Below are 24,886 nucleotides of genomic sequence, written 5' to 3' on the forward strand. Positions count from 1 at the left end.
CATTTCTGTTTTTTATAGCTCCATATTGCTTTCAATTTAATTCTATTTTCAAGGTCTTTATGTACTTATTCATCATATTACCTTAGGCTGATGAACAGTACAGATGAAAAATCACCTATCCATTAACTGTGTGGCTGTATGATAGGATTCCAAGGAATCCTAAAGACAGACACTTTGTAAGTCATTTAGCTGTCATTGAAAGTAGCAGGTGAAAATATTTCAAATGACTTCAGCAATTAAAAGATCAAAAATACATATACATACATAATTTTGTAATGAGAGTAAATGATCTAGTCAAAGAAAAGTTTCTGATGTGGTATATATATATACAATGGAATTCTATGCCTCCATCAGAAAGAATTACATCACCCCATTTATGAGGAAATGGAAAGACTTGGAAAAAATTATATTAAGTGAAGTAAGTCAGGCCCAAAGAAACAGGTCCCATGGCTTCCCTTATTTGTAATAACTAGTATATGCCTGGGACAAGCAGAAAAGGTCAAAAGCTATGCACATATGACCATCTACAATGATAGTAAGCAAAATCAACCCCAAGATAGGGACACAAGTGGTTTTTTTCTTGGTTGCTAGTGTTCCTAACGTATTTATAATGTACCATGTGATTTTTTTGTTTCTTTGTGTGTTCCTCTCCCACAGTATAACCCATTTTCACTGTATTTGATGTTGGTGCCCTGTATCTTGTATATACACTCCTCTAGCTTGGGGAGGGGAAGAGAAAAAACAAAATGCTTAAATAGGAATATAGGTTGACCCACTGTAACAATGAGATGTACAAGACACTGTGTTGAAAAACGAACTTTTATAATTTAGGTAGGGAGAGGGGAGGGGAGTGTAGTTGTGGAGGTGGGAAGGAAGGGAGGGGAGGGGAAAAACAAAGGAGGAGGTAACTATGTTTGATAGGAAATGTACTCATTACCTTGCTCATGTAACTGTAACCCCTCTGTACAGTATATTTTTTTTGGGGGGGGGTCCGGTCATGGGGCCTGAATTCTGGGCCTGGGCGCTGTCCCTCAGCTCTTCAGCTCAAGGCTAGTGCTCTACCACTAGAGCCACAGCGCCACTTCCCGCTCTTTTTCTTTTTGCTTATGTGGTGCTGAGGAATCAAACCCAGGGCCTCAGGCATGCAAGGCAAGCGCTCTACCACTGAGCCACCTTCCCAACCCCTCTGTACAGTATTTTTACAATAAAAACATTTTTAAAAAAATAAAAAAGTTTCTGATACTTTACATATGTTTATTAGTTCACGTAAAACCAGGTAGTATTCAAGGATTAAAATTTAATAATAGAGTTGGATGCCGTGGCTCAGGTCTATAATCCCAGCTACTCAAGATTGAGACCTGCAAGATTATAGTTCAAAGCCAGCCTCGGTATAAAAAAGTTCTTGTGATTCCAGCTCTAATTAACCAACAAAATGCTGGACTGAAGGCATGCCTCAAATAGTAGAACCTCAATCATGAGCAAAAAAAGCCATTTGAGATCCTGTCACTCTCAATTCAAGTTCCAGTTTAGAGTACACACACTCAAAATTAATCATAAAGATAAGGATTACTAAATGATTTATCTTTAAAGAATCTAATTCTTAGAAAACTTAAAAAATGATGGTTAACCAGAATAATAATGAATGAATTACAAATACTATATCAATCATAAATGCTTACATATTACTTTGCTATTGTATTTTGCTCCAGTTGACCTTAGAGATAAATGATGCTATAAGAAATATGCTATTGAACTCTGTATTTAAATATTGCCCTGAGATAATATTATTCCAATAAGAAACACCTTAAGAATTTCATCAGCTACAGCCATGACCTGATCTTACCTATATCTTTTAAATTGGAGTCATCCAAAAGCCTTTCAAATGTTTATTCAGACAGAAGTGAAAGGCACAACTTCTCAAAGGGAAATGGTTTTTAATAAAAACTTATAAATAGGAAAAGCTGTCTACCAGAAGTATAAGTCCAAATGAACCAATGAATAAGGAAATTCGATGTGGGATTATGCCAACCTCATCTGCAGCTACATGCACTTGGAAAACCCAAAACAATCAAAGTAAGTATATTACCTAGACATGCTTTCAAATCTACTCTCCCCACTGGGAATCAACAACGAGAAAGGGTGCTGATTTGTTCTTTTCATTCTGTTTTTACAGCTAAATGAGCATGCAAACCTTCAAAAGAGAAGCAAAAATGAAAACGACAGCACCATTTGTGAGCTAAAATAATCTCTATGAAAAAGTGTCACTGAAATGGGCAAAAGGACATAAACGTATCCTAACCAAGGAATATCCCCTTTTAAGAAAATATTAATTGAGGATCATTAACATTAGAAAGAATGTGTGTACATAATCAATTCCTTGGTGCATTTGTTTAAAGATTGCCAACTTTTTAAGGACAATCTAGCCACTACAATTAGTTTGTAAATTCCTTGAAAAATTTTATTGACAGCCTACCACATGTGAGGGACTATGTTAGGCACAGTGAGACAAGCAAAGACTCATCCATCAGAAGCACTGGACTTAAGAAGCTTACTAATCCAGTTAGAAAGATAAGACATGCTAGAAATAACTTCAAAACAAGAAGACAAAAACCCAAGACAATCTGGAGGAGTGAGGAGCTAGAGGCATTACATTTCTTATTTCAAAATATAATAAAAAAAATGGCTCTGGAATAAAAAAAAAAACAGTATGTTTTTGTTCAGAAAAGAGGGCAGGAAAGCGATAAATGAACTCACACTCTTGGCCAAATGACTTTCAACAAAGGTGCCAGGACTACTGGGGGGGGGGGAGCAGCCTCTTCAATAAATGGTACTGAGAAAAATGGGTATCCTCATGCAGAAGAAATGGGATGCTTATGCAACACTATATTAAAAATCAACTCAAAATTGATTAAGGGTTTAAATATAAGACCCTTATTGTAAACCTACTAAAAGAAAACATAGGAGGAAAGCTCCATGATAATGTTCTAGGCAATGTTTTCTAAATATAACCTCAAAAGCATAGGCAACAGCACAAATACGAAAAGCTTTATAGTAAGAGAAATAATTTAAAGGGTGAAGAAGAGCTCAAGCAGTAGAGCATCTGTCTAGCAAGGGAAACCTTAAGCTCAAAACTTGTACAATCAATTTGCAATATCTAGTATATGTATGAGTCAAGCGGAAAAGGTCAGATAATGTGATGTCAGGAAAATGAACCCTTAGATGTGTATTTTAATGTTTTTTTCTTTCATGCATGTGTTTCTAACGCATTTATAAGATTATCTCTTTGTTGCTTTGTATGTCCCTCCCCCACAGTATAACCCCTGCTTTCACTATATTTGATGTCAGTATAACTTGTGGAGGAGATGGGGAAAAACAAGTCGTTTAAGGATACAGGTGGACCTGTTGCAACAATGAGAAGTACAAGTTGTCATGTCCATAACGAGCTTTACAATGTCTGTGCGGAGGGGGGGGGGGGAGAAGGTGGGGGGGGAGAAGGATTGGGACTCGGGGGGGAGGGGGGAGGCTGGGAAGGGATGTAAAGGATAAACAAAGGAGGAGGCTGCAATGCTTGGTAAGAAATGTACACATTATCCTGCCCATGTAATTGTAACCCCTCTGTACAGTATGTTCACAAATAAAATAAATTTAAAAAAAAACTTGTACAATCAAAATAGATAGAAACAACTCCCAAAGTAGGAAAAAATATTTGCAAGTCATATATTTGATGAGTTAGTATCCAAAATATAAAAGGAATTCCTCTCATTATCAAGAAAACAACCTAACTTAAAACTATGCAAAGAACCTGGACATTTTTCAAAAGAATACATACAAATGGCCAACAAATCATTAAAAATTCATTATTATTAATAGTCAGGGAAATACAAAATCAAACCTCATAGAAGCCAGTCACCTGTAATCTTAGCTACTTAGGAAGCTGAGATCTAAGGATTGTGGTTCAAAGCCAGCTCAGAGAGGAGAGTCCATGAAACTCTTTATCACCAATTTTCCACCAAAAAAACTGGCAGTGGATCAGTGGCTCAAAGTGGTAGAACACTAGCCCTGAACAAAACACAGACCAGGGACAATGTCCAGGCCGAGTTCAAGTTCCATGGCAAAAAAAACTGATAGAACTATCACCTCAACCATTAAAATGGTAAATGTTCATAAGACAAAAGGTAAGTGTTGTAAAAAATGTGAAACAAGAGAGAACCCTTGTATACATTTATTTAGAATATAAATGAAGACAGCAGTACTGGAAAACAATATGGAGGTTCCTTTAAAAATCTAAAAATAGAGGTACTATTATATGTATAATCCAGAAATCCCATTCCTAGGTACATCCAAAAGAATTGAGATAAATATGTTAAAGGGCTATCTGAACTCATATGTTCACTGCAGCATTATTTATACTAGCCAACATATAGAAATAACGTAAGTGTCCATCACCTAAAGAATGGGAAAAAAAATGTGGTAGGGAGATAGTACCCAAATCCATTTGGTCCAAATTACAGTTTTTAACTTTATGATGAAAATGATATGCATTCAGTAGAAATGATACTTTGAATTTTGATCAGGCTAATGTCATGCTGGAGAACATTTTCTCACAAGGCTGGGCCGTGGCAGTAAGCAACAGTCTCTAGCCAGCCACACAATCCTGAAGGTAAACAATAGGTACTCTACAGTGCACTGTGCTGCTGGTGGGTTTGGGGATACACTTTATTACAAAATAGGGTTTGTGTAGGTTAATTTGGGCTAATGTAAGTGACCTGAGCATAAGGCTAAGCTGTGATGTTTTATAGGCACATAAGTATATTTTCAACTTTCAATAGTTTCAACTCCCAACCTAAGTTGAGGAGCATTTATAGACACAACAGAATATTATTCATACCTTAAAATAAATAAATTATGTCACTTGAGAGAACAGGAGAACAATTGCCAGGAGAACAATATGCTATATGAAATAAGACATAGGAAGACAAAAACTGATCTCATTTATAAAATCTGAAAAAGTCGAAATCATAGAAATAGAAAGTAAAACTATGGTTTCCAGGTGCTGGGGTAGATGTGGGTGGGAAAGCACAGAGAATGTTGTTGGTCAAAGTGTACAATTTCAATTAGACAACAGAAGTTTAGATATCTACTGTGGAATATAGTCAACAATAATGTGTATTTCAAAATAACTAAATTTCAAATTTCACCACAAAAATGATAAATGAGGTGAGATATTAGCAACATTTAATCACTCCACCCTGTGTGGAGTACCAAAACATTATATTGTAGCCCATAAATATACAATGAAAGTTGGGCACCAGTGGCTCAGGCCTGTAATCCTAGCTACTCAGGAGACTGAGATCTGAGGATCACAGCTCAAAGCCAGCCGGGGCAAGAAAGTCCATGAGACTCTTATCTCCAATAAACCATCAGAAAACTGGAAGTGGCACTGTGGCTCAAGTGGTAGATCACTAGTCTTGAGCTGAAGAGAGCTCAGGGACAGTGCTCAGGCCCAGAGTTCAAGCTCCACAACCAACCAAAACACACACACACACACACACACACACACACACACACACACACACACACACACACACACACACACACACACACACACACACACACACACACACACACACACACACACACACACACACACAAACACACTGAAGATTTTTCAATTAAAAATGTACAATCTTTTAAAAGAAGAGAGAAGTTCCCAAAAAGAAATAAAAATAGGGGCTGGGAAGGTGGCTTAGTGGTAGAGCGCTTGCCTTGCATGCATGAGGCCCTGGATTTGATTCCTCAGCACCACATAAGCAGAAAAAAAAAAAGCCGGAAGTGGTGCTGTGGCTCAAGTGGTACAGCGCTAGCCTTGAGCTGAAGTGCTGAGAGACAGCTCCCAGGCCCAGAGTTCAGGCCCACGACCGGACCCTCCCAAAAAAAAGAAAGAAAGAAAGAAAAATAGCCAGGCATTAGTGGTTCATGCCTGTAATCCTAGCTACTCAGCATGAGGCTGAGATCTGATGATCACGTTTCAAAGCCAGCCACAGCAAGAAATTCTGTGAGGGCTGGGATGTAGCTCAGTGGCAAAGCGCTTGCCTAGCAAGTGCAATGCCCTGGGTTCGATCCCCAGTACCAAAAAAGAAAAAGACAAAAAAAAAAAAAAAAAAAAAGAAATTCTGTGAGACTATTTTCTCCAATTAACCACCAAAAAAAAAAACAGAAAGTAGAGCTGTGGCTCAAAGTGGTAGAGCACTAGCATTGAGCAAAATCAGGGACAGTGCATAGGCCCTGAGTTCAAGCCCCACCACCACCAACAACAACAAAAAAGCAGTAAAAATAAAATGCCATACGAGATTGGGGGGGTTGGGGGAGGAGGATGTCTTACAGCTAGAGTTATAGGAGAAGACACTAAGACTGAATGGGCCTAGATATATAGAGGGATTTGGACATTTTTGCAATGAGTTAAAGAAATTGGAAGGGAAGAGAAACAATGGGAAAAGGTGGAAACGTGAGGAGGTACAAATGTTCCATGGTTCTGTTGGGTAACAGTGAGCACTGCTCAGAGAGGAATCATCAAATTTGAAGTAGGATACTGAGAGAAGAGCCAATTTAAGAAGGCTTGACATTAGGCTGAAAAGTCAGCGTTTTATTGCATAATTGGGGAGCTGGTAAAGATTTTCTAGTAGGAAAAGGCATCATCAGAGTTGTGATTTAAAAAGATCAATCTAGCAGTAATTGAAGTAACTGAACATCAATCAAATACAGATGATATAGCACAGTGAATATAATGTAAGCCTGCAGGAATTCAGGAATTCATTTATAAAAATGTAATTTATATGCATCTTTTCAGTAACACAGCTCTATAAACTGTCTTGCTCATAGACTAGTACCTAATTATATAAGCATCTAAAAAGGTCATAAGTACTATAAAATGATATCACAAAACCTCTTGCCTCTGCCTGGAAATCCTTCCACCCCCTTTCCCTTCCGGTAAACTCCTTATCCTATAGGTCTCTGTTTAAATGTCACTTCCTCACAAAGGCCTCCTTTTAATCACTTATCCAAATTGAGTCCCCTGTTTCTCTCCTTCAAAAGAACTTACACATTTTCTTCATAGCACTTATCACAACTTATAATTAAATATTCTGGTATTAATTAAAATCTATCTCTCCCAGCAAACTAACAGGAAAGAATATATTTTTGTTCAATGTTATATTCTCTAGAGCCTGAAATAATATAACACATAGTAGACCCTTAACAAATAATTGTTATTTTAAAAATATCTGTGAAGGAAGTGAGACCCCTATCTCAAAAACAACCAGCACAGAAAAGAGATGGAGGTGTGACTCAATGGTAGAACACCTGCCGAGCTCTATAAAAATACAACCTAAACGCATCTTCCAATATACTTTAAATCATCTCTAGGCTATTTATAATACATAATTTAATGAAAATGCAACATGAATGGTTGTTATGCTGTATTGCTTAGAGAATAGTAACAGGGGAACAGGTCCATCCATACATATCCAGAACAGATGAAATTTTCCTTGAATATTCAAAATTTCCTTGAATATTCAACCATACCATGTTGAATCCATGATTGTAGAATCCAAAAATAAGAAAGGCCAACTGAATATATTTACACATTTTTTCTTTTAATAGCTATAGAGTATTCCAAAGTATGTAATAGTACTCTAACAAAATCCAGTTACAAGCCTACTAAATTCTTTCCAGCTTGTTTCTAATTATAAATAATGTTCTTAAAGCTGGGAGCCAGTAGTTCATGCCTGTAATCCTAGCTACTTAACAGGCTGAGATCTGAGGATTGTGGTTCGAAGCCAATCCAGGGAAAGCAAGTCCACGAGATTCTTATCTCTAGTTAGCCACCAGAAATCCAGAAGTAGTGCTATGGCTCAAAATGGTAGAGCACTAGACTTGAGGAAAAGAGCTCAGGGGCAGTGCTCAGACCCTGAGTTCAAGGTCCATGACTGACATACACACACATACATACATGTTATTAGCAATATTCCTTTAAATAGATCTTTCACTACCCTAAGATGAATATATTTAAAGCATTTGCTAATTAGAAAGTATGTTAATTAATGTATTGGTAGCTAAGTAGCAGCATTACTACAAAAAAAGATGTGAACATTTACAATTTTGTTAAATGCTAAATTTACCTCAAAAAAAGATATACTAGAAGGAAGAGGTGACATTGTCCAAAAAGTCATTACCTGACTTATGAAACTGTCACCCCTCTGTACGTCCCCTTTACAGTAACAATCAAAAAGACGAGTTCCTATTTTGCCACATCCTTTCCATCATTAGATATTTTCAAGTTTGTTCATCTTTTTAAATTTGAAAAATGAAAATACCACTTCTCTAATAACACTTCCTTTAATTTCTGCCTCTTTCATCATGTGACTAAATATTTTTTCAAATTTTCAGGGCCTTAATTTTTCTGTAAAATACCTGCTCAAATTGACTTTTTACTAATATTTTTGTTGACTTATCAATAACTGCTAAATATTATTGATATCAATCCTGCTGTCAAAAATGTTACAACTATTCTTTCCATCATTGATTCTTATCATGGTAATTTTACCTGGTAAAAGCTTCTAGCTTTTATAAAGTCAAATTATTTATATAATTCCCTTATGGTCACTGAGCTCAGATTTATTCTGAGAAAGGACTCCTCTGTCCCCCAGAATATAAAACTTTTTATAAAGTCAAATTATTTATATTTTCCCTTATGGTCACTGAGCTCAGATTTATTCTGAGAAAGGACTTCTCTGTCCCCCAGAATATAAAACTATCTACTCATGTTTTCTTCTTAAAATAATAATCCTAAGTAATAAATAATGTTTACTCAATGGTTACTCTGAGCTGGGCACTGCTCTAAGCACCTCCCATACACTGCATTTAATCCATACAACCACCCCAGTGGTATTATCATCTCCATGATACAGATAAAGACTCTTTAACTACATATGAGGTTTCAATTTCTGTCAGTTTGCACAGCATGGCAGTGCCAAGATTTCCATCCAGACCAGCAAATTGAATTTCAACCTCAGGCTACATCTGCTGACACTCACTCCACTAAAATAAGAAGTTCACACACATAGCATCTCTACCTCGTCTCCTTTCTCCCACTTTATATTCTGTTGCATAAATCCTTTACTCATTATTAATTTTAAGGCCTTTACATTCCCTTCTGTTCTCATAGTATGCACAGTTATTTTACACTTGACTTGGTCCATATTTAAATAAATTCCAGATCTCTACCAATCCTTTCATACCTCTGCTTCTCCATTCCCAAGTTCCTTTGCTTTATCACTTAGATGATTCATTTTATTCATGAGGCAATTTTTCAGGGAGTAGGTTCTTGAATTCAGCTTGAGAATAGTGTCTGTTACCTTTATGCATAAACAACTTGGCTAGATATCAAATCTGTGGGTCATACTATTTCCTTACCCCAACCCCACAAAAACTCTAGAAACACTGCTGTTCTGCCTCCTAGCTTTGGAAATTACCATGATATCTGAGGCCAACCTGATTTCCTCCTTTGGGTGACTTGCTTTTTGTATACATATCTATAGAATTATTGTTTTAATTGTAAAACAAAACTAACTTTAATATGATATACTTACTTGGTACTGACCATCCTATTACAGTTTTTCCAGAACTTTGTTCTTTTTTTTTTTTTTTTTTTTTGGCGGTTGTGGGGCTTGAACTCTGGGCTTGGGTGCTATCCCTGTGCTCTTCAGCTCAAGGCGAGCACTCTACCGCTTGAGCCACAGCACCACTTCCAGTTTTCTGGTGGTTAATTGGAGATAAGAGTCTCATGGACTTTTCTGCCCAGGCTGGCTTTGAACCATGATCCTCAGATCTCAGCCTCCTCAATAGCTAGGATTACAGGCGTGAGCCAGGGTGCCTGGCTTAGAACTTTATTCTTTTAATCTGAAAATTACTAATTTCTTTCATCTCTGAAGCTCTTTTATCCATCATATATCATTTTTGTTTTACCCATTTGTTCTGATCTCTTTATAAAGCACACCCTTAACACTTATATAGGATCTTCTCTACCTTCTTAGATACTAGTCCATAGTTAGTTAGCACTGAGCCATTTCCTTGTTTCATGGCTTTTTTTCTTTTTCTACATTAATTATAAACCTTAGTTATAATTTTCTAGCAGAGAACTAGCTTACAGGAGTTCATTGGAAGGACAGAGAGTACCCCATGTAGTTCTAGGAAAAGAATAAAGACTTAATGGGCTGCTGAATAACAAAACCACAGATGTGAAAAGACATCAAGACTGATTAGCTTGAGTAAGAGTATTTACCTCCTATTATTTCTGCATTATTTCTGTATCTATAAATAGGCCTGGATTTCACTGACAGCCCAACTTCCTCCACATGGCATAGAACAAGGCTGTCAACCACTCAAAGCCTTATATCCCATGGTTCTCTTTCCTTAATTCCTTTTTTTAAAAATTTATTTTCTTTTTTGTCAATCCTGAGACTTGGACTTGCGGCCAGGGAACTGTCCCTGAGCTACTTTTGCTCAAGGCTAATGTTTTACCACTTGACCTCCACTTCCAGCTTTATTGGTAGTTCACTGGAGATAGTCTCACAGACTTCCTTGCCAGAGTTGGCTTTGAACTGTGATCCTCAGATCTCAGCCTCCTGAGTAGCTAGGATTATAGGCATTAGCCACCAGCATCCACACCTTAATTCCAATTTTTAAAGATTCTGTGCTGGTCTTCAATGAATTTTAGTGAATGTGACATACAGTTGCTAAAAATATTATTTTCCAAGTTAATTCTTAATCTGAAATGTACTTTATCTGCATGACTAGGATAAACCAGTTTAGCTAACTTTAGTTTATTTATTGCTCTTTCATTTCTGTTCATTTGATTTTGGTCATTTTTGGTAAAACTCATTTTCAGGGGTTTTTTTCCTCTTCATTTCACTGAAGTTCTATAGAAGTCAAATATAAAAAGGTAACATCTGCCTGGTGCCTGTGGCTCACACCTGTAATCCTAGCTACTAAGGAGGCTGAGATCTAAGGAGCACAGTTGGAAGTCAGCTGAGGAAGAAAAGTCTATGAGAATCTTTACCTTCAATTAATCACAGAAAAAGCCAGAAGTGGTGCATAGCTCAAGTGGGAGTGCTAGCCTTGAGTAAAAGGAGTTTAGAAGCATCTCCCAGGTCCAGAGTTCAAGGCCCAGGACTGGTAAAAAAAAAAAAAAAAAAAAAAAGATAACAACCCCTAGCCTCACCCTCTTACCGATTCTAAAATACATCACTGGTTCTGTTAGAGATTTTTAGTTTTTCCAATGGCCTACTCTGAATCTTCTTAGGCCTTATAGGATGAGATAGTTAGTGCTCTCTTGCTTACTTTCAGTGCACTTTCTTTAGAATCTAAAGAATTATGTATCTGCTTTTAGCATTAATCTTTGATTTGATTTACATCTCATCCTATTCCAGTCCATAGTTGGAACTGTGCCACTTCCTAATTTCATGCATTTTTTTCTTTGATTTTCATCCTATTTGTTGATTTGTATTAGTTCACTGACAGGGAATATGGTGACAGGTCTTTATTTTTCTGAATACCCTCAGAATTCTTGCAATAGGTATTACTGAACTCACAATTCACTTACTATCAGCTATGCCTGAAATCTTAACTCTGCACAAGGCACGTTGAGAGGCACTAAGGTACAGGATGGAGAAGACATTCTTTCCTTCCTGCTTAGAACTAATATTATAGTAAGGAATACATACTTGTTATAACCAACTGTGTTATCCTTGTGATTTAAGTTATTAAAAGGGTAGTAGTGTACACAGAGATTAAACAGAGCACCCAAGAGGCAGTAGCAGAGGCTGAATTATTTTAGCAGAAGATCCCTGAGTTCAAGAATGCAAAAGTCTCCTTGAAGTTCATTCCTTATTTTGCAAAGGTTCACTTAAGTTGCTTTCCCTAAGGGAAAACTGCAAAATGTAGAAGTAACCTGTATGTGGGGATACTAGGACTTCTCTTTGATGTAAAATCTAACAATAACTATATTTCACTCTTAGAATTCAAAGCATATGTCTTCTAGAATGCTTTCTGGGATTCAAAGAAAAGGTTCAAAATGAACCTGACATGGACCTGACCAAAGTCTTCTGGCACAAATGGCACAAACGGAATGCTCACTAGACAGGGGCTGTCTGGATTGGTGACTCAAACTCAAACTAGCCAAAGGAGTCATGAGAAAGCCAACCGTTTATAACTACCATGATACAAAGGCTATACTCTAGGGACAGTGACTAAGTGCAAGAATGTAAATCTATACATATATGAATGTAAAATGTACACTATAAGGAGTGAACAGGTCATCACAAATACAGTGGATAATTTGTCCTTTTGTTCTATGTAGGGCCATTCTTCAACAGCAGCAGTCTTCATCAGCAACAATTTTATTGTACTCACCACATTTCCAGTTCCAGTTCATGGAACTAATCTCCCTTCAAGATCCCCAGATCAATATACAGGGAGAGTCCTCAAGAGAAAGACACTGACACTGCTGTCAATGAAAAAAAATACACGTAGAAAGTAATGCAACCAATCTGTTTTTTAAAAGAAGATATGATTACATTGACATTTCTTGAAAAATACTAGAAGTAAAAGAAGCAAAGATGTAAAAGACAATGATGAATTAGCCTTAGAAAGAAAAGAATCCATTCCAAAAAAAAAGTCTCCATGAAGGAACTTGGCAGCTTTGAGGCAGCTTTGAGTCCAGAACCAGACTAGGAAGAAGGGCTACACTATTTTCAATCAAAGATGGTAAGGCAGACAAGGCACCAGGTCTTTGGGGACTTGAAAGTTATATTGAAATAAATTTTATGTAAAGGACTAGCGGGATCAGTTTTCTGTCTGTATCTATGGCCTGAGAAGTAGGATATAAGAGAGTCAAAAGGATATAAGAAAGGAAAGTAGATTGGAAAGTGATTTAAGAAGAGTAGCACAGATAGATGTGAGTTTATAGATTTGGTTACAGCAAGTTTAAGGAATTCCTATCCAATGGCTTCTTTTCCTATGAAACAGCAAATAGACAGACTCTGGAGAGTAATGGATTCAAAACAGGAATAAATAAATTTAATCCCAAGTCTCATGGAAGAAAGCGGGCACTGAAGCCTTGCAGAACTCTACTGGGCATGCTCTGCTAAGGAAGGAGTTCCAGCACTTGGGAATCCAGGGCTACATTACACATTGGGTTACAAATTCTGTATTACTTTGTCAAAGTAAATCAAAGTTTTATCCAAGAGATTAAAAGCTATTTAAAGGCACGGGCTTTCCATTTGTTTGCCCTTGTATAGCAGGTGGACGTCCTCTTCCTAAGGATAGCCTTCAAGCAACTTCAGGGGAACAAAAAGTAAAGGAACTTGGGAAATACTTTTTGCAGTTGACCGTAGCCAGACCTTGGCTCCATCACACACTCAAAAAAAAGGGGGCCTTATTAAAAGCATTCTCAGCTGATGGACCTTTCACTATTAACCAGTCACTTGGGTCAAAAAACAAAAGATCAATGCTATTCCCCAGGTCTAGTGCTACCATCAACATGGAGGAAATGATGAAAGTCCTAGATTACAGGGGAAATTCAGCAACGGGTGCCTTTGGGAGAAGAAAGCTGACATTCTGTCCTCACTCCTTCAAAAACATATCCCAAGCAGAAAGAGATCTAGGATCAAAGCTATCTTTAAAGGACTAAAAGGTCTCAGAAGCACTGCTGCCTGCAGGTGTAAAAATAAAGTGACAAAAGTACACTGGCAGACCAAATTAGTGATCCCTAAACTTCCTTTTAGGTGGGCCCACCACTCTTCCTATTAAGACTCTGGAAAGTCCTTGAGAGGGCACCTCTAGGAGTAGCATTTATGAAAACCTAAGCTAACATAGAGAGAACACCTAGCAAGATAATTAGTGGATTTTAGAAGAGCGGGCGGGGGGGGGGGGGGGGGAAGCAACAAAGTAGAAAGAAGTACAAGAGACAGCTCCACCACTATCTAACCAAAGAATGGAGGTGAACATGGTGATTTGTAGGCAAAGGTTAAGAAACTTCGCGTTTTTAACAAAAATATCCCCATCGCCACCTTCCTGGAAGTTGTGACCTTCTCCTTTTGTTGTAATTGGAGTTTACCTATGGAGTTAATTTCACATTGGATATAAGCCTTCGGCCATCCCTACACTGCAAGCAGCATAAAACTGAGGCAAAAAGAAAATGCTTTCTGCATTGGGAAGCACAGTTTCACAGTCAAGTGTCATAAAGCCCTGGGTTCAATCTCAATTTGGTCATTCATAAGCATTATGGCCACAGGCAAGTTACTGAAACCCATTGAGCCTCAGTCATTTTGTCTGTAAAAAGGGACTCAAATTTGCTTCACAAGATTTTTGTAAGGAGAAAATTAGATTGTTCATTAGAGTTTTTGGCCTAGTACCTGAGACACACAAAATCCATGGTAGGAAATAAGTTTATCAGAAATCCATTAGCTCTTACCTTCATGTTCATTTGTTCTTCTCTGCTGCCTTTGAAGGTCGTAGATACCATGTGTTTACCTAGAATTCTGCTATCCTGTGTGCTTCTGTCTATCTCTAAGACCCCATAGTCCCTCATTCTATCAATGACCCCGTAGGTTGAACATATTATCTATCCAGGCCAACAAACTGTGCTGACTGCACAACTGTGTAATTTCCCTCCCTTCGCTGGTGTCTTCTACACATTGCCATTGATTTCTAGTGTGACAAATCTGAAGTCCAGTCAGACTGTTCCAGTTAGTTTGAAGGCTGCCTAAAAGGCTTTATTTAGCCTATAGTAGCCAGAACCATTACTTACATAGAACTAACATCATTGGTCAAGTGACTAATTATTTTGTACTCAGTACCATGCTAGATCCAAATGACTATATCTAATTCCTCCAAAATAAGACTCTCCTCTTTCATAAGCACAGAAATTAGCTCAAAATGTTGTTTCCAAATACATAATTTCTGCATCTTAATATGATATTTTTGCTATTTTTAAAGTTTAGGTGATGAGACATGAAATTTTCTAAGCTCCTGTGAAGAAAATTTCCAAGATTCATACTGCCTTAGAATTATCAGAGTTCCTAATTGTTTCACTACTTCATTGCTGTCTAAATATATCCTATATCCTTGACTGAATTAAATCAGTCAAGTAAAGGAATTTGAAGTACTAGTAATCAAAAATTGGTTGAACGTTCCACAAGTGATTAATTTAGAAGAAACAAAGTTCAAGGTAATTAGTTTATCTATGCCAGATATCTCATGGGATATCTTGATTGAATTCTTCAAATATAATTTATTGAATATTATAATAGTCATCTGTGCTTTTACTACTATAAATATGAGTCTTTTAGGGCCAGGAGTGTAATTCAGTAGTAGAACAGTTGCCCAGCATATGTGAGGTACTAGGTTTGATCCCTAGTAAAACACACAAAAAGAGATGTCTCTGGCATTGTCATTCAACAATTATTCTGTACACAAGCCTCTTTTACAGTTTACTTTATTTTATTTTATTTTATTTATTGGTTGGTCATGGGGCTTGAACTCTGGGCCTATGCACTGTCCCTGAGCTCTTCAGTACAAGGCAAACACTCTACCACTTGAGCCCCAGCACCACTTCTGGTTTTCTGGTGGCTAATTGGAGATTAAGAGTCTCGTGGGCTTTCCTGCCTGGGCTGGCTTTGAACCTCTATCCTCAGATCTCAGGCTCCTGAGTAACAAGGATTACAGGCATGACCCACCAGCACCCAGCTACTTTTTCTTTTTTAACCAGAATATCACATACATTTATTGCAAATATTAACAGCAATGTTAAATTGAAGTTACTACCTCCAAAAACTGAGAGGGCTTTTCTTTTATGCTTTCTAAGTAAATTTTAAGTTTTTCACTTTTAAGAAGACAATATATTGTCAGGTAATAGACTGACCTCTAGTGGAACTTATAAAAATTACTGAACAACCTTTTCGGAGAGATCTTAAATATAGTTACAGCTAACCTAAAACATTGTTAAAATGATGTCTAAAACACTGACAAGAAATGAAAAAAAAACACTGACAACACAATTTACTTCCTAATTTCAAATGAAGTACTAGGTAATAGTGTTAAAGCAGATATTCTGGTGCATATTTCATCTCTGTCACTTTCTAGCTAGTGCAATATTTCCATCTATAAGATGGAAAAATATATTAAGATCAAATAAATCAAAATTATAAAAAGTTTCTAGCATACATATGATACATAGTTCAGTGCCATAAAATTAGTATTATTACTTGTAGATGGAATAATAATTTTAGAAGACATAAAAATGTAAAGATTCCTATGGAAATCAATTTCTTTAAGAATTCAGCTATAGATCACATGTATGGTGTATATGTGTACACCGTTATATGTTATAGACTGTGATAGACAATTTGCTCCAGGAAAGTTAGAATGAACTTGTGACTTTAAATGAGCATTATTATTCCACAATACTGTGAAATTCGGGGAATTATGTAATCACTTAATCACAATTAAAAAAAAAAAAGAACCTCGGGGAAGGTAGGGAGGGAAGGGATGGTGGGGAAAAACAATGGAGGGGGTAACAATGCTCAATAGGAAGTGTACTCATTATCTTGCTCATGTAACCTTAACCCTCTGTATAGTATCTTTACAATAAAAAATTAAAAAAAAAAGAATTCAGCTATAACAAACCATTTCAAAACTGGTTCTATTAGTCATCCCATTTTCAAAAACATGTGAGCTAAATCTGTCAATAATGGCACACAGAGGGAAATCATAAGCAAGGAATTATACCTGGATAACATGTTATGAACAATTTGGTGAATTTGTGTTGATCTAATATTCTTAGGATGAAGAATACCCAATACTATTTTTTAAACCAAAAATCAGTGTACCAAGCAAGGAAAGGGGTGACATTATCCAAAAAGAAATGCAGTCTTTACCTGACTTATGTAACTGTAACCCTTCTGGACATCCCCTTCATAATAACAATTTTAAAAACTCAATGTACAGCTTCAGCCCATGTGACTCTTCCCAGAATTTGAATTCCTTTCATGCCTCATATCTATAGCATACAAAATTAGCATCTAGCTAAGCACTGTATCAATTATCATCAGTCTCAGATCCTGTGAATCACAGGTGTAGAATTTTTTCTTCTGTGGCTTATTTTTTTTTAATTTGGCTTGTGATTCTAAACCATTTTCACAATACTGCTTTTAAAGCAATATATGTGATTAATGAAAATGGCTCCCTACAAAGTTAATAATATTATCTCCACCTCTTTACTCATGGAAAGTCAAGCTGCCAACCATTTTTAGCTGACAGAAGTATGCATAAAATTGAAAAACTGTCTCTTAATTACAAGATACTTCTCCACTACAAAATAACTGTCATTTAGAGCAAAATGGCCTTTTTTTTTTATCATAAAACAAGATGATCACTCAAATAAAATGAATAAAGTTCTTAGTTCCTTCCATCACTGTCCTGAGGTTACCCAGTTCATTTCAATGTTTCGATTTTTTTATTATTCTGGGAAGACTACAAGTTGAGATTACAATTTACATTTCAGTTATCCAATGTACAGTAAAATCCATTAAAATGAGATAGAAATTCCTATAAAAATTCATTCATAATAGTTACATATATTTACTACAACAGAATAAAGAGATTTGTGAAACTAGAATAATACATTATAATGTCTCATATTTATAAAACCACAACTTAAAAATAATAATGAATGCTACAATATGGTTAAACAAATTTTAAAAAGCATAGACTAGAATATAATTTTCTATGCCATTAAAGGTCACTAACAAATGCAGCACTATGAAGACATGTATTTTGAGATGGCAGCAAACACATCTTCATTTGTAAAAGTGTACCTCTTATTGCGGAATCCGGTCCTTCATTGGGTACAGTGCCATACAACCCCGTCGCGGATTCGGGAATCAGCCGGCAGGGCGGTGGCGGGGTTACCTTGAGCCCGCTCTGGTCTCACAGGGGCAGGGCCTCTACCTGGAACTCCGGGAGACCACGCCAAGCACCTGAGAAACTCAGCCCCGCACCCACCATCAGGAGTCAAAGCTAAGCATCCACAAGGAAGCACAGAAACCCGAGACACTCGGATTTTGTTCTCTCCTTCCTTTCCTTTCCCCATTCTGGTCGCCCCCGGCCACCCTCCTGGCCGCGAGGCTGGGGACTGGGCGCCAGAGGTGGCCCTCGTCCTGGGGGCGGTCTCAGCGGGGCCTGCGAGGCCAGGAACGCGCTCGGCGGACGCAGGGGCTCGAACCCCTGAAGTCTCAGCAGGAGCCCCAGCCCACCGCCTCCTTGGCGGGCCTGGAAGCCCAGCTCAAGGCGGCACCTCACACCGACTAACCCCAACGCCCAGTCTGGTCGTCTAATCCAGAACGGCTGGCGGTACCTCTCTGACGCGGGCGAGCAGGTGCACAGGCCTGCCCAAGAGGCGTGTCGCCAGCGCCCACCGCGCCCAGCTAACCCGGCCGCTCACAGCCGAGCGGCTCCGCCCGGCCAAGCCCACCCTCGCACCCCAGTGGGACACCGGCCAACCACAGTGACAGGGATCCGCGCCCACCCTGCAAGAAGCTGCAGACAGCCCACAGCGCCATGGTTCATGCCCAGCCGGGCCCCAAAAGCCCGTCTTTGCATCTCTGCATATGGCACTCAGCTGAACCCAAAACCTGCCCACGGCTCTCCGGGGGACGCCAACGGCACAGCGCCCACGAGAAAACCAGAAAACCACAGCGCATTACCACTGCGCCTAATCCCTAACACCTAATCTTAACAGACTATACAAACACTGAACCTAGAGGCACGAAATTCATGAACAGTCAAGACAACATTGCCACTCTCAAACACCAACAACGCAGGGGAAGCCTCTAGAGAAAGCAGAGAGGGAGAAAAGAACCCTGGAAGCACTGATGAGAGAACTGGCCCACAGAATAAAAGCGCGATCCACAAACACATAGAAGACAGGGAGGGATGATGAAGAGAGTGGAGGATAGACGATCCACAGACACATAGAAGACAGGGAGGGATGATGAAGAGAGTGGAGGATAGACGATCCACAGACACATAGAAGACAGGGAGGGGATGATGAAGAGAGTGGAGGATATTCAATATGACAAGAATAAGAACACACACCTAGATCCAGGAAACAATGAAATCGACAAGGAGATAAGATACCATGAGAACTGACATCAACAAAGAGCTCAGAAACATGAAAGGCTCTATCTTTACTGCAAATGTCATACCTAAAACTTTGAAATTACAGCAAGAGGGAGTAGGAGAAACACTAGAACTTATAGGCACAGGCAGAAACTTTCTGAAGAGTCCCAGGGGGCACAGCAGATAGGAGAGAGACTTGACAAATGGGATTACTTCAAAATAAAAAGTTTCTGCACAGCAAAGGACATAGTTACTCAACTAGGCAGACAGCCAACAGACTAGGAGAAGATCTTTACCAGCAATTTATCCAAGAAAACCTAATATCCAAAATATGCAAGGAGCACAAAGCTAATAAACCAATCACTATATGGGCAAAGGACCAAGGGAGAAACTTCTTAAGAGAAGAGGTAAGAATGGGGGAAAAAATATGAAGACATCGGGCTGGGAAGGTGGCTCAGTGGTAGAGCGCTTGCCTTGCATGCCTGAGGCCCTGGGTTCGATTCCTCAGCACCACATAAGAAAAAAGAAAAAAGCCGGAAGTGGCGCTGTGGCTCAAGTGGTAGAGCACTAGCCTTGAGCTGAAGAGCTGAGGGACAGCGCCCAGGCCCAGAGTTCAGGCACCATGACCGGACCCAAAAAAAATAAAATAAAATATGAAGACATGCTCAATGTCCCTGGCCATAAAGGAGATCCAAATCAGAACAACTTTGAGATTTCATCTCACCCCAACAACTACAAATTCAGGCAGATAAGTGGTGGGAAAAAAAGTCCTATTGCATGCACTGTTAGTGGGAATGTAAACTAGTAAAACAACTCTGGGCCAGAAGTCTGGAGGGTTCCACAAAAAATTAAGCATATATGTTTATCACAGCATTATTCACCATTGCTAAGATGTGGAACCAACCCAGATGCCCCTCAGTAGATGAATGGATTTTTAAAAATGTGATATATATATATATATATATATATATAGTGGAATTGTATTCCTCCATTAGAAAGAATGACACTGCCCCATTTGTTAGGAAATGGAAAGACTGGGAAAAAATTATATTAAGTGAAATAAGCCAGGCCCAAAGAAACATAGGTCCCATGATTTCCCTTATCTGCAATAACTAATATATGTCTAGGACAAGCAGAAAAGGTCAAAAGCTATGTACATATGACCATGGAAGATGATGCTAAGTGAAACGAACCCCAAGATAGGGACACAAGAGGTTTTATTTTTGTTGCTGTTGTTTTTAATGTGCTTATAATGTACTATGTGATTTCTGTTTCTTTTGTATGTTCTTTCCCCGTGGTATAACCCCTGTACTCACTGTATATGATTCTGGGGCCCTGCATCTTTTATATACATTTTTCTAATTTGGGGAGGGGAAGGGAAATAACAAAACGCTGAAATAAGGATACAGGTTGACCCATCATAGCAATGAGATGTACAAGACACTATGTTGAAAATGAGCTTTACAGCTTCAGGAGAGGTGGAGGTAGGATTAGGATAAGAGGGAGGGGAAGAGATGATAGGGGAAAAACAAAGGAGGAGTAACAAAGCTTGATAGGAAATGTACTTTTTACCTTGCTTATATAACTGTAACCCCTCTGTACAGTACCTTTACAATAAAAATATTCTTAATAATAAAAAAATTAAGCATACATCTTCCTTAAGAACCAGCCATACTACTCCTGGGCATCTACCCAGAACATCACAAACCAGCCAGGATACCATAAAGACATTTGCACATATATGTTCATTGCTGTGCTATTCACAACAGCCAAGTTATGGAAACAGCCCAGATGACCTACAATGGATGAGTGGACCAGAAAAATGTGTTACTTCTAGGCATTGGTGATTCACATTTATAATCCTAGTTACTCAGGAGGCTGAGATCTGACGATCCAGGTTCGAAGCCTGCTTGGCAGGAAAATCTGTGTTACGACTCTTATCTCCAATTATGCACCAAAAAAGCCAGAAGCATAGTTATGGCTCAAGTGGTAGAGCATTAGCCTTGAGCAAAAAAGCTCAGAGATAGCACCTAGGCCCAGACTTCATGCCCCAGGACTGGCACCAAAAAAAAAAAAATGGGGAGGGGAGGCAAGAGGGAGGTAGGAGATGGGAAGGGTTGGGAAGGGGAAACAAAGGAGGAGGCAACAATGCTTGATAAGAAATGTACTCATTATCTTGCCCATGTAATTGTAACCCCTCTATACAGTATTTTCACAATAAAAAAAAGTGTTACTTATACACAATGGAATTTTACACAGCCATTAAGAAGAATAACATTATGTCATTTGCAGATGACATAGATGGACCTAGAACAAATCATGTTAAGTGAGGTAAGCCAAGCTCAGAGAGACCATCAGCACATGTTTTTCCTTGTATGTGAAAGCTAGATCCAAAATACATCATGTCATGATAAATTTTACAGGACTTTAGGGCATTCACACACAGTGACCAACAAAGGATACTATTAGGGGAGGAGTCCAAAGGTTTAATGCCTTTGGGCCTGTAATCATATAAAATAATATATGTTGAAATGAATTCCAGGAAATGGAAATAAGAGGATTTTTTTTGTTTTGTTTGTTCATTTATCTGTCTTTGGGAGGGTAAAGGACAGCACAGAAATGGAGGAACAAAGGGTAAACAAATGCATCAGTGGCACTCAGTAGACACTATGTTGAAAATGAAGTATACAACTTGTGGGTAGGGATGAAAAGGAAAAACTAGAAGAGAACAAAGGAAGGGGTGACATTTTCCAAAAAGAAACGCACTCATTACCTGACTTCTGAAATGGTAACTCTTCTCTACATCACCTTTATAATAAAAATAATGATAATAATGATAATAATAATAATAATAATGTTAAAAAATTATATCCATGAAGCCAGACATCTGTGGCTTATGCCTATTCTAGCTACTCAGGAGGCTGAGATCTGAGGACTGTGAAAGTCTGTGAGATTCTTTTTTTTTTTTACTGTGAAATACTGTACAGAGGGGTTACAATTACATGGGCAAGGTAATGAGTACATTTCTTATCAAGCATTGTAGCCTCCTCCTTTGTTTCCCCTTCCCATCCCTTCCCATTCTCCCCCCAACCCTGTGAGAGTCTTATCTCCAATAAACTACCAAAAAGCTGGAAGTTGAGCTATGGCTCAAAGTGGTAGAGTGCTAGCCTTGACCAAGAGAAGTTCAGAGACAGTATCCAGGCCTTCAGTTTAATCCCCAGGATGGGTAAAGAAACAAACAAACAAACAAATAAATAAATAAATAAATAAAACAAAACAAAAACAACTATACCCATCACCACTTCCCTAATACTCACCTTGTAAACAATGCAGTATCAGAAAAAGAAAAATATCAGTTCTAAAGTTTTAATTCTCAGAGCAAGAGTACCATTCTCTTACACATCCCCTGGAGATAGACATAAATCACTGAAGTCCTAAGTTACCTTGTTTTTCTTGTACTAAAACAACACTTACATTCTTAAGTTTGAATCAGTAACACTTCGGTTCTATGATAGACATGAAAAAAAGGGAAACTAAAGATCTAAAGAAAAGTATTTATTAGTCTAAATTTCCCTTTTAGCAGTTACAAGATACAATTGAGTGGTAGCACACACCTATGACCACAGCTACTTAGAAAATGGGGCAAAGAGATCACAAGTTGGAGGCCAGCCCAGGCTACATAGACATTTCTCAAAATAAAAAGTCCTGGGGCCAGGTAAGAATGGCTCATGCCTGTAATCCTATCTACTCAGGAGACTGAGATATAAGGATTGAGGCTTGAAGCCAGCCCAGAAAGACAAACTGGTGAGACTCATCTCCAATTAACCAGCAAAAATCCAAAGCTCTAAACACAATCAAGCAGAATATAAGCTATGAGCAAAGAAGGGTGAAACCCTGAATTCAAGCTCTAGTACTACCACATACAAAGGCCTGGAAATGTAGTTAGGTGGTGTGCTTGCCTAGCAAGCATACATGAGGTCCTGGAGTCAATCATCAGTGTATGTGTATTGAGGGAGAGGGGAAGGTAAAAAGAAAAGAAAAATAAGAACATTTTATAAAATATAGATACTGAAACAGAATAAATACAGCCAGTGAGCCTAAGGAATATTATCAGAAGGCCTGCAAGAGGACTTCTAAGAAATACTACCAGACATGAATTTACCAAACTTTATTCTATGATTCTTAACTTGGCTACACATTTTATAGAAAATAACTAACTCACTCTAGAATATATTCATCAGGGCAAAGGTCTCAGAAAGGTCAAAACAATCTTGAAAATAAACAGTTGGAGAACTCACACTGATTCGTTTGGATTAATACTATCAGTTACCAATACTACAGTGGTAATCATTTGGTACTGGGGCAAGAATAGGCAAGGATTGCAAGGGAATTCAACAAGGTAAGTAAAAACTTCATATACAAAGCTGACATAGCTGTGTATCCAAAGGAAAACAAAAATTCAACTTCAACTCCTGTCTCACATTACACACAAATTAGTACTGAGAAGGATGTGGAGCAATAAAAATCCTCCTATGCTGTTGATGGCAGAGTGTGAAGTAGTACAACCACTCTGGAAGACAGTTTTTTTGTAAAGTTTAACCTGCAGCTATCCTATGAACTAGTTATCCAATCATAGGTATTCATCAAAGTAAAGTGAAAACAGCTGCCTACACAAAGCCTTTTAATTGTTAAATCCTGCAAAACAAAATGTCCATGGACAAATGAACAGATGAACAGATTGTGGAGTAGCCACAATGCAGTACTATTATGCAATAAAAAGCAGTGAGTTACTATATGCACTTTATAAGGCATTATTCTATTTATATAAAATTGTAGAAAATGTAAATAATCTGTAGTGAGAAAGTGATCTGTAGTGAGAATGAGGATGGTGGCAAGAATTAATAGGAGAGAAATAGTAAAAGAAATACAAGCGATCTTTTGGGTTGATAAACATTTCACAGGTATGCACATTAATCAGACTATGTACTTTAAACATGTATAGTTTATATATCTTAATTATTTTAATTATATCTTGATAAAATTGTTAAAAACACACACCTAGAGATGCAAAGGTTTCTGCTTCTGATAAAAATGAAATAAGGTAACATTTACCTTCCTGCTTAAACTTCTAGAAAACTGGACAATACATGAAACAATGGTTTTCCATCATCACACAACAGGGAACAAAGACTCTGGTAAGGAGAGAGGAGAAATAGATATGGTAAATTCTACAATCATACCAGCTTACCATCTTGAAGCAGTTTCCAGGATACAATACAGGGGAAGAAATTCAATCTCCAAAGCCTACCAGTCTATTTAATAGAGGGAAAGAAAACACAGAAATAGCTTCAGATATCTGCAAAAAAAGTCCATGAGAACCTCTGATTAAGAATTGATACTGAATATGCAATATGTAAGACTAAAATTACCTAAAATGGAAAAACCTTGAAAAATCTAAGTAAAATAATATAAAATGACCAAAAAAGTTGCTACTTTACTTACATCAAATATTTAGAAAAGGAAATTCATAGAAATTAAAAATATACTAATAGTTACCAGGGGCTAGATGAAGTATTTGGCGAGGAGTGGGGGGGAATTGAGATGATCATGGTTTGAGGCCAGCTGTAGGAAAAAGTTAGTTAGACTCCTA

General features: G+C 38.0%; 1 protein-coding gene across 9 annotated transcripts in view; it reads right to left on the reverse strand.

The window, feature by feature from the left end:
- Stk33 (serine/threonine kinase 33) overlaps positions 1–24,886 on the reverse strand; it is a 162,110-nt gene that overhangs the window by 122,486 nt on the left and 14,738 nt on the right. The window contains exon 1 of one of the 9 annotated variants that reach the window (XM_070035254.1): positions 24,349–24,368. The exons of the other annotated variants lie outside the window; for them this stretch is intronic. The gene's annotated coding sequence lies outside the window, so the exon portion shown is untranslated. Of the gene's footprint in view, positions 1–24,348; positions 24,369–24,886 lie in introns of those variants that run through there. 9 annotated transcript variants of the gene reach the window in all.

Source organism: Dipodomys merriami, unplaced genomic scaffold (genome assembly GCF_024711535.1).
Source record: "Dipodomys merriami isolate MVZ:Mamm:240054 unplaced genomic scaffold, mDipMer1.0.p SCAF_25, whole genome shotgun sequence".
Classification (NCBI taxonomy): Eukaryota; Metazoa; Chordata; class Mammalia; order Rodentia; family Heteromyidae; genus Dipodomys; species Dipodomys merriami.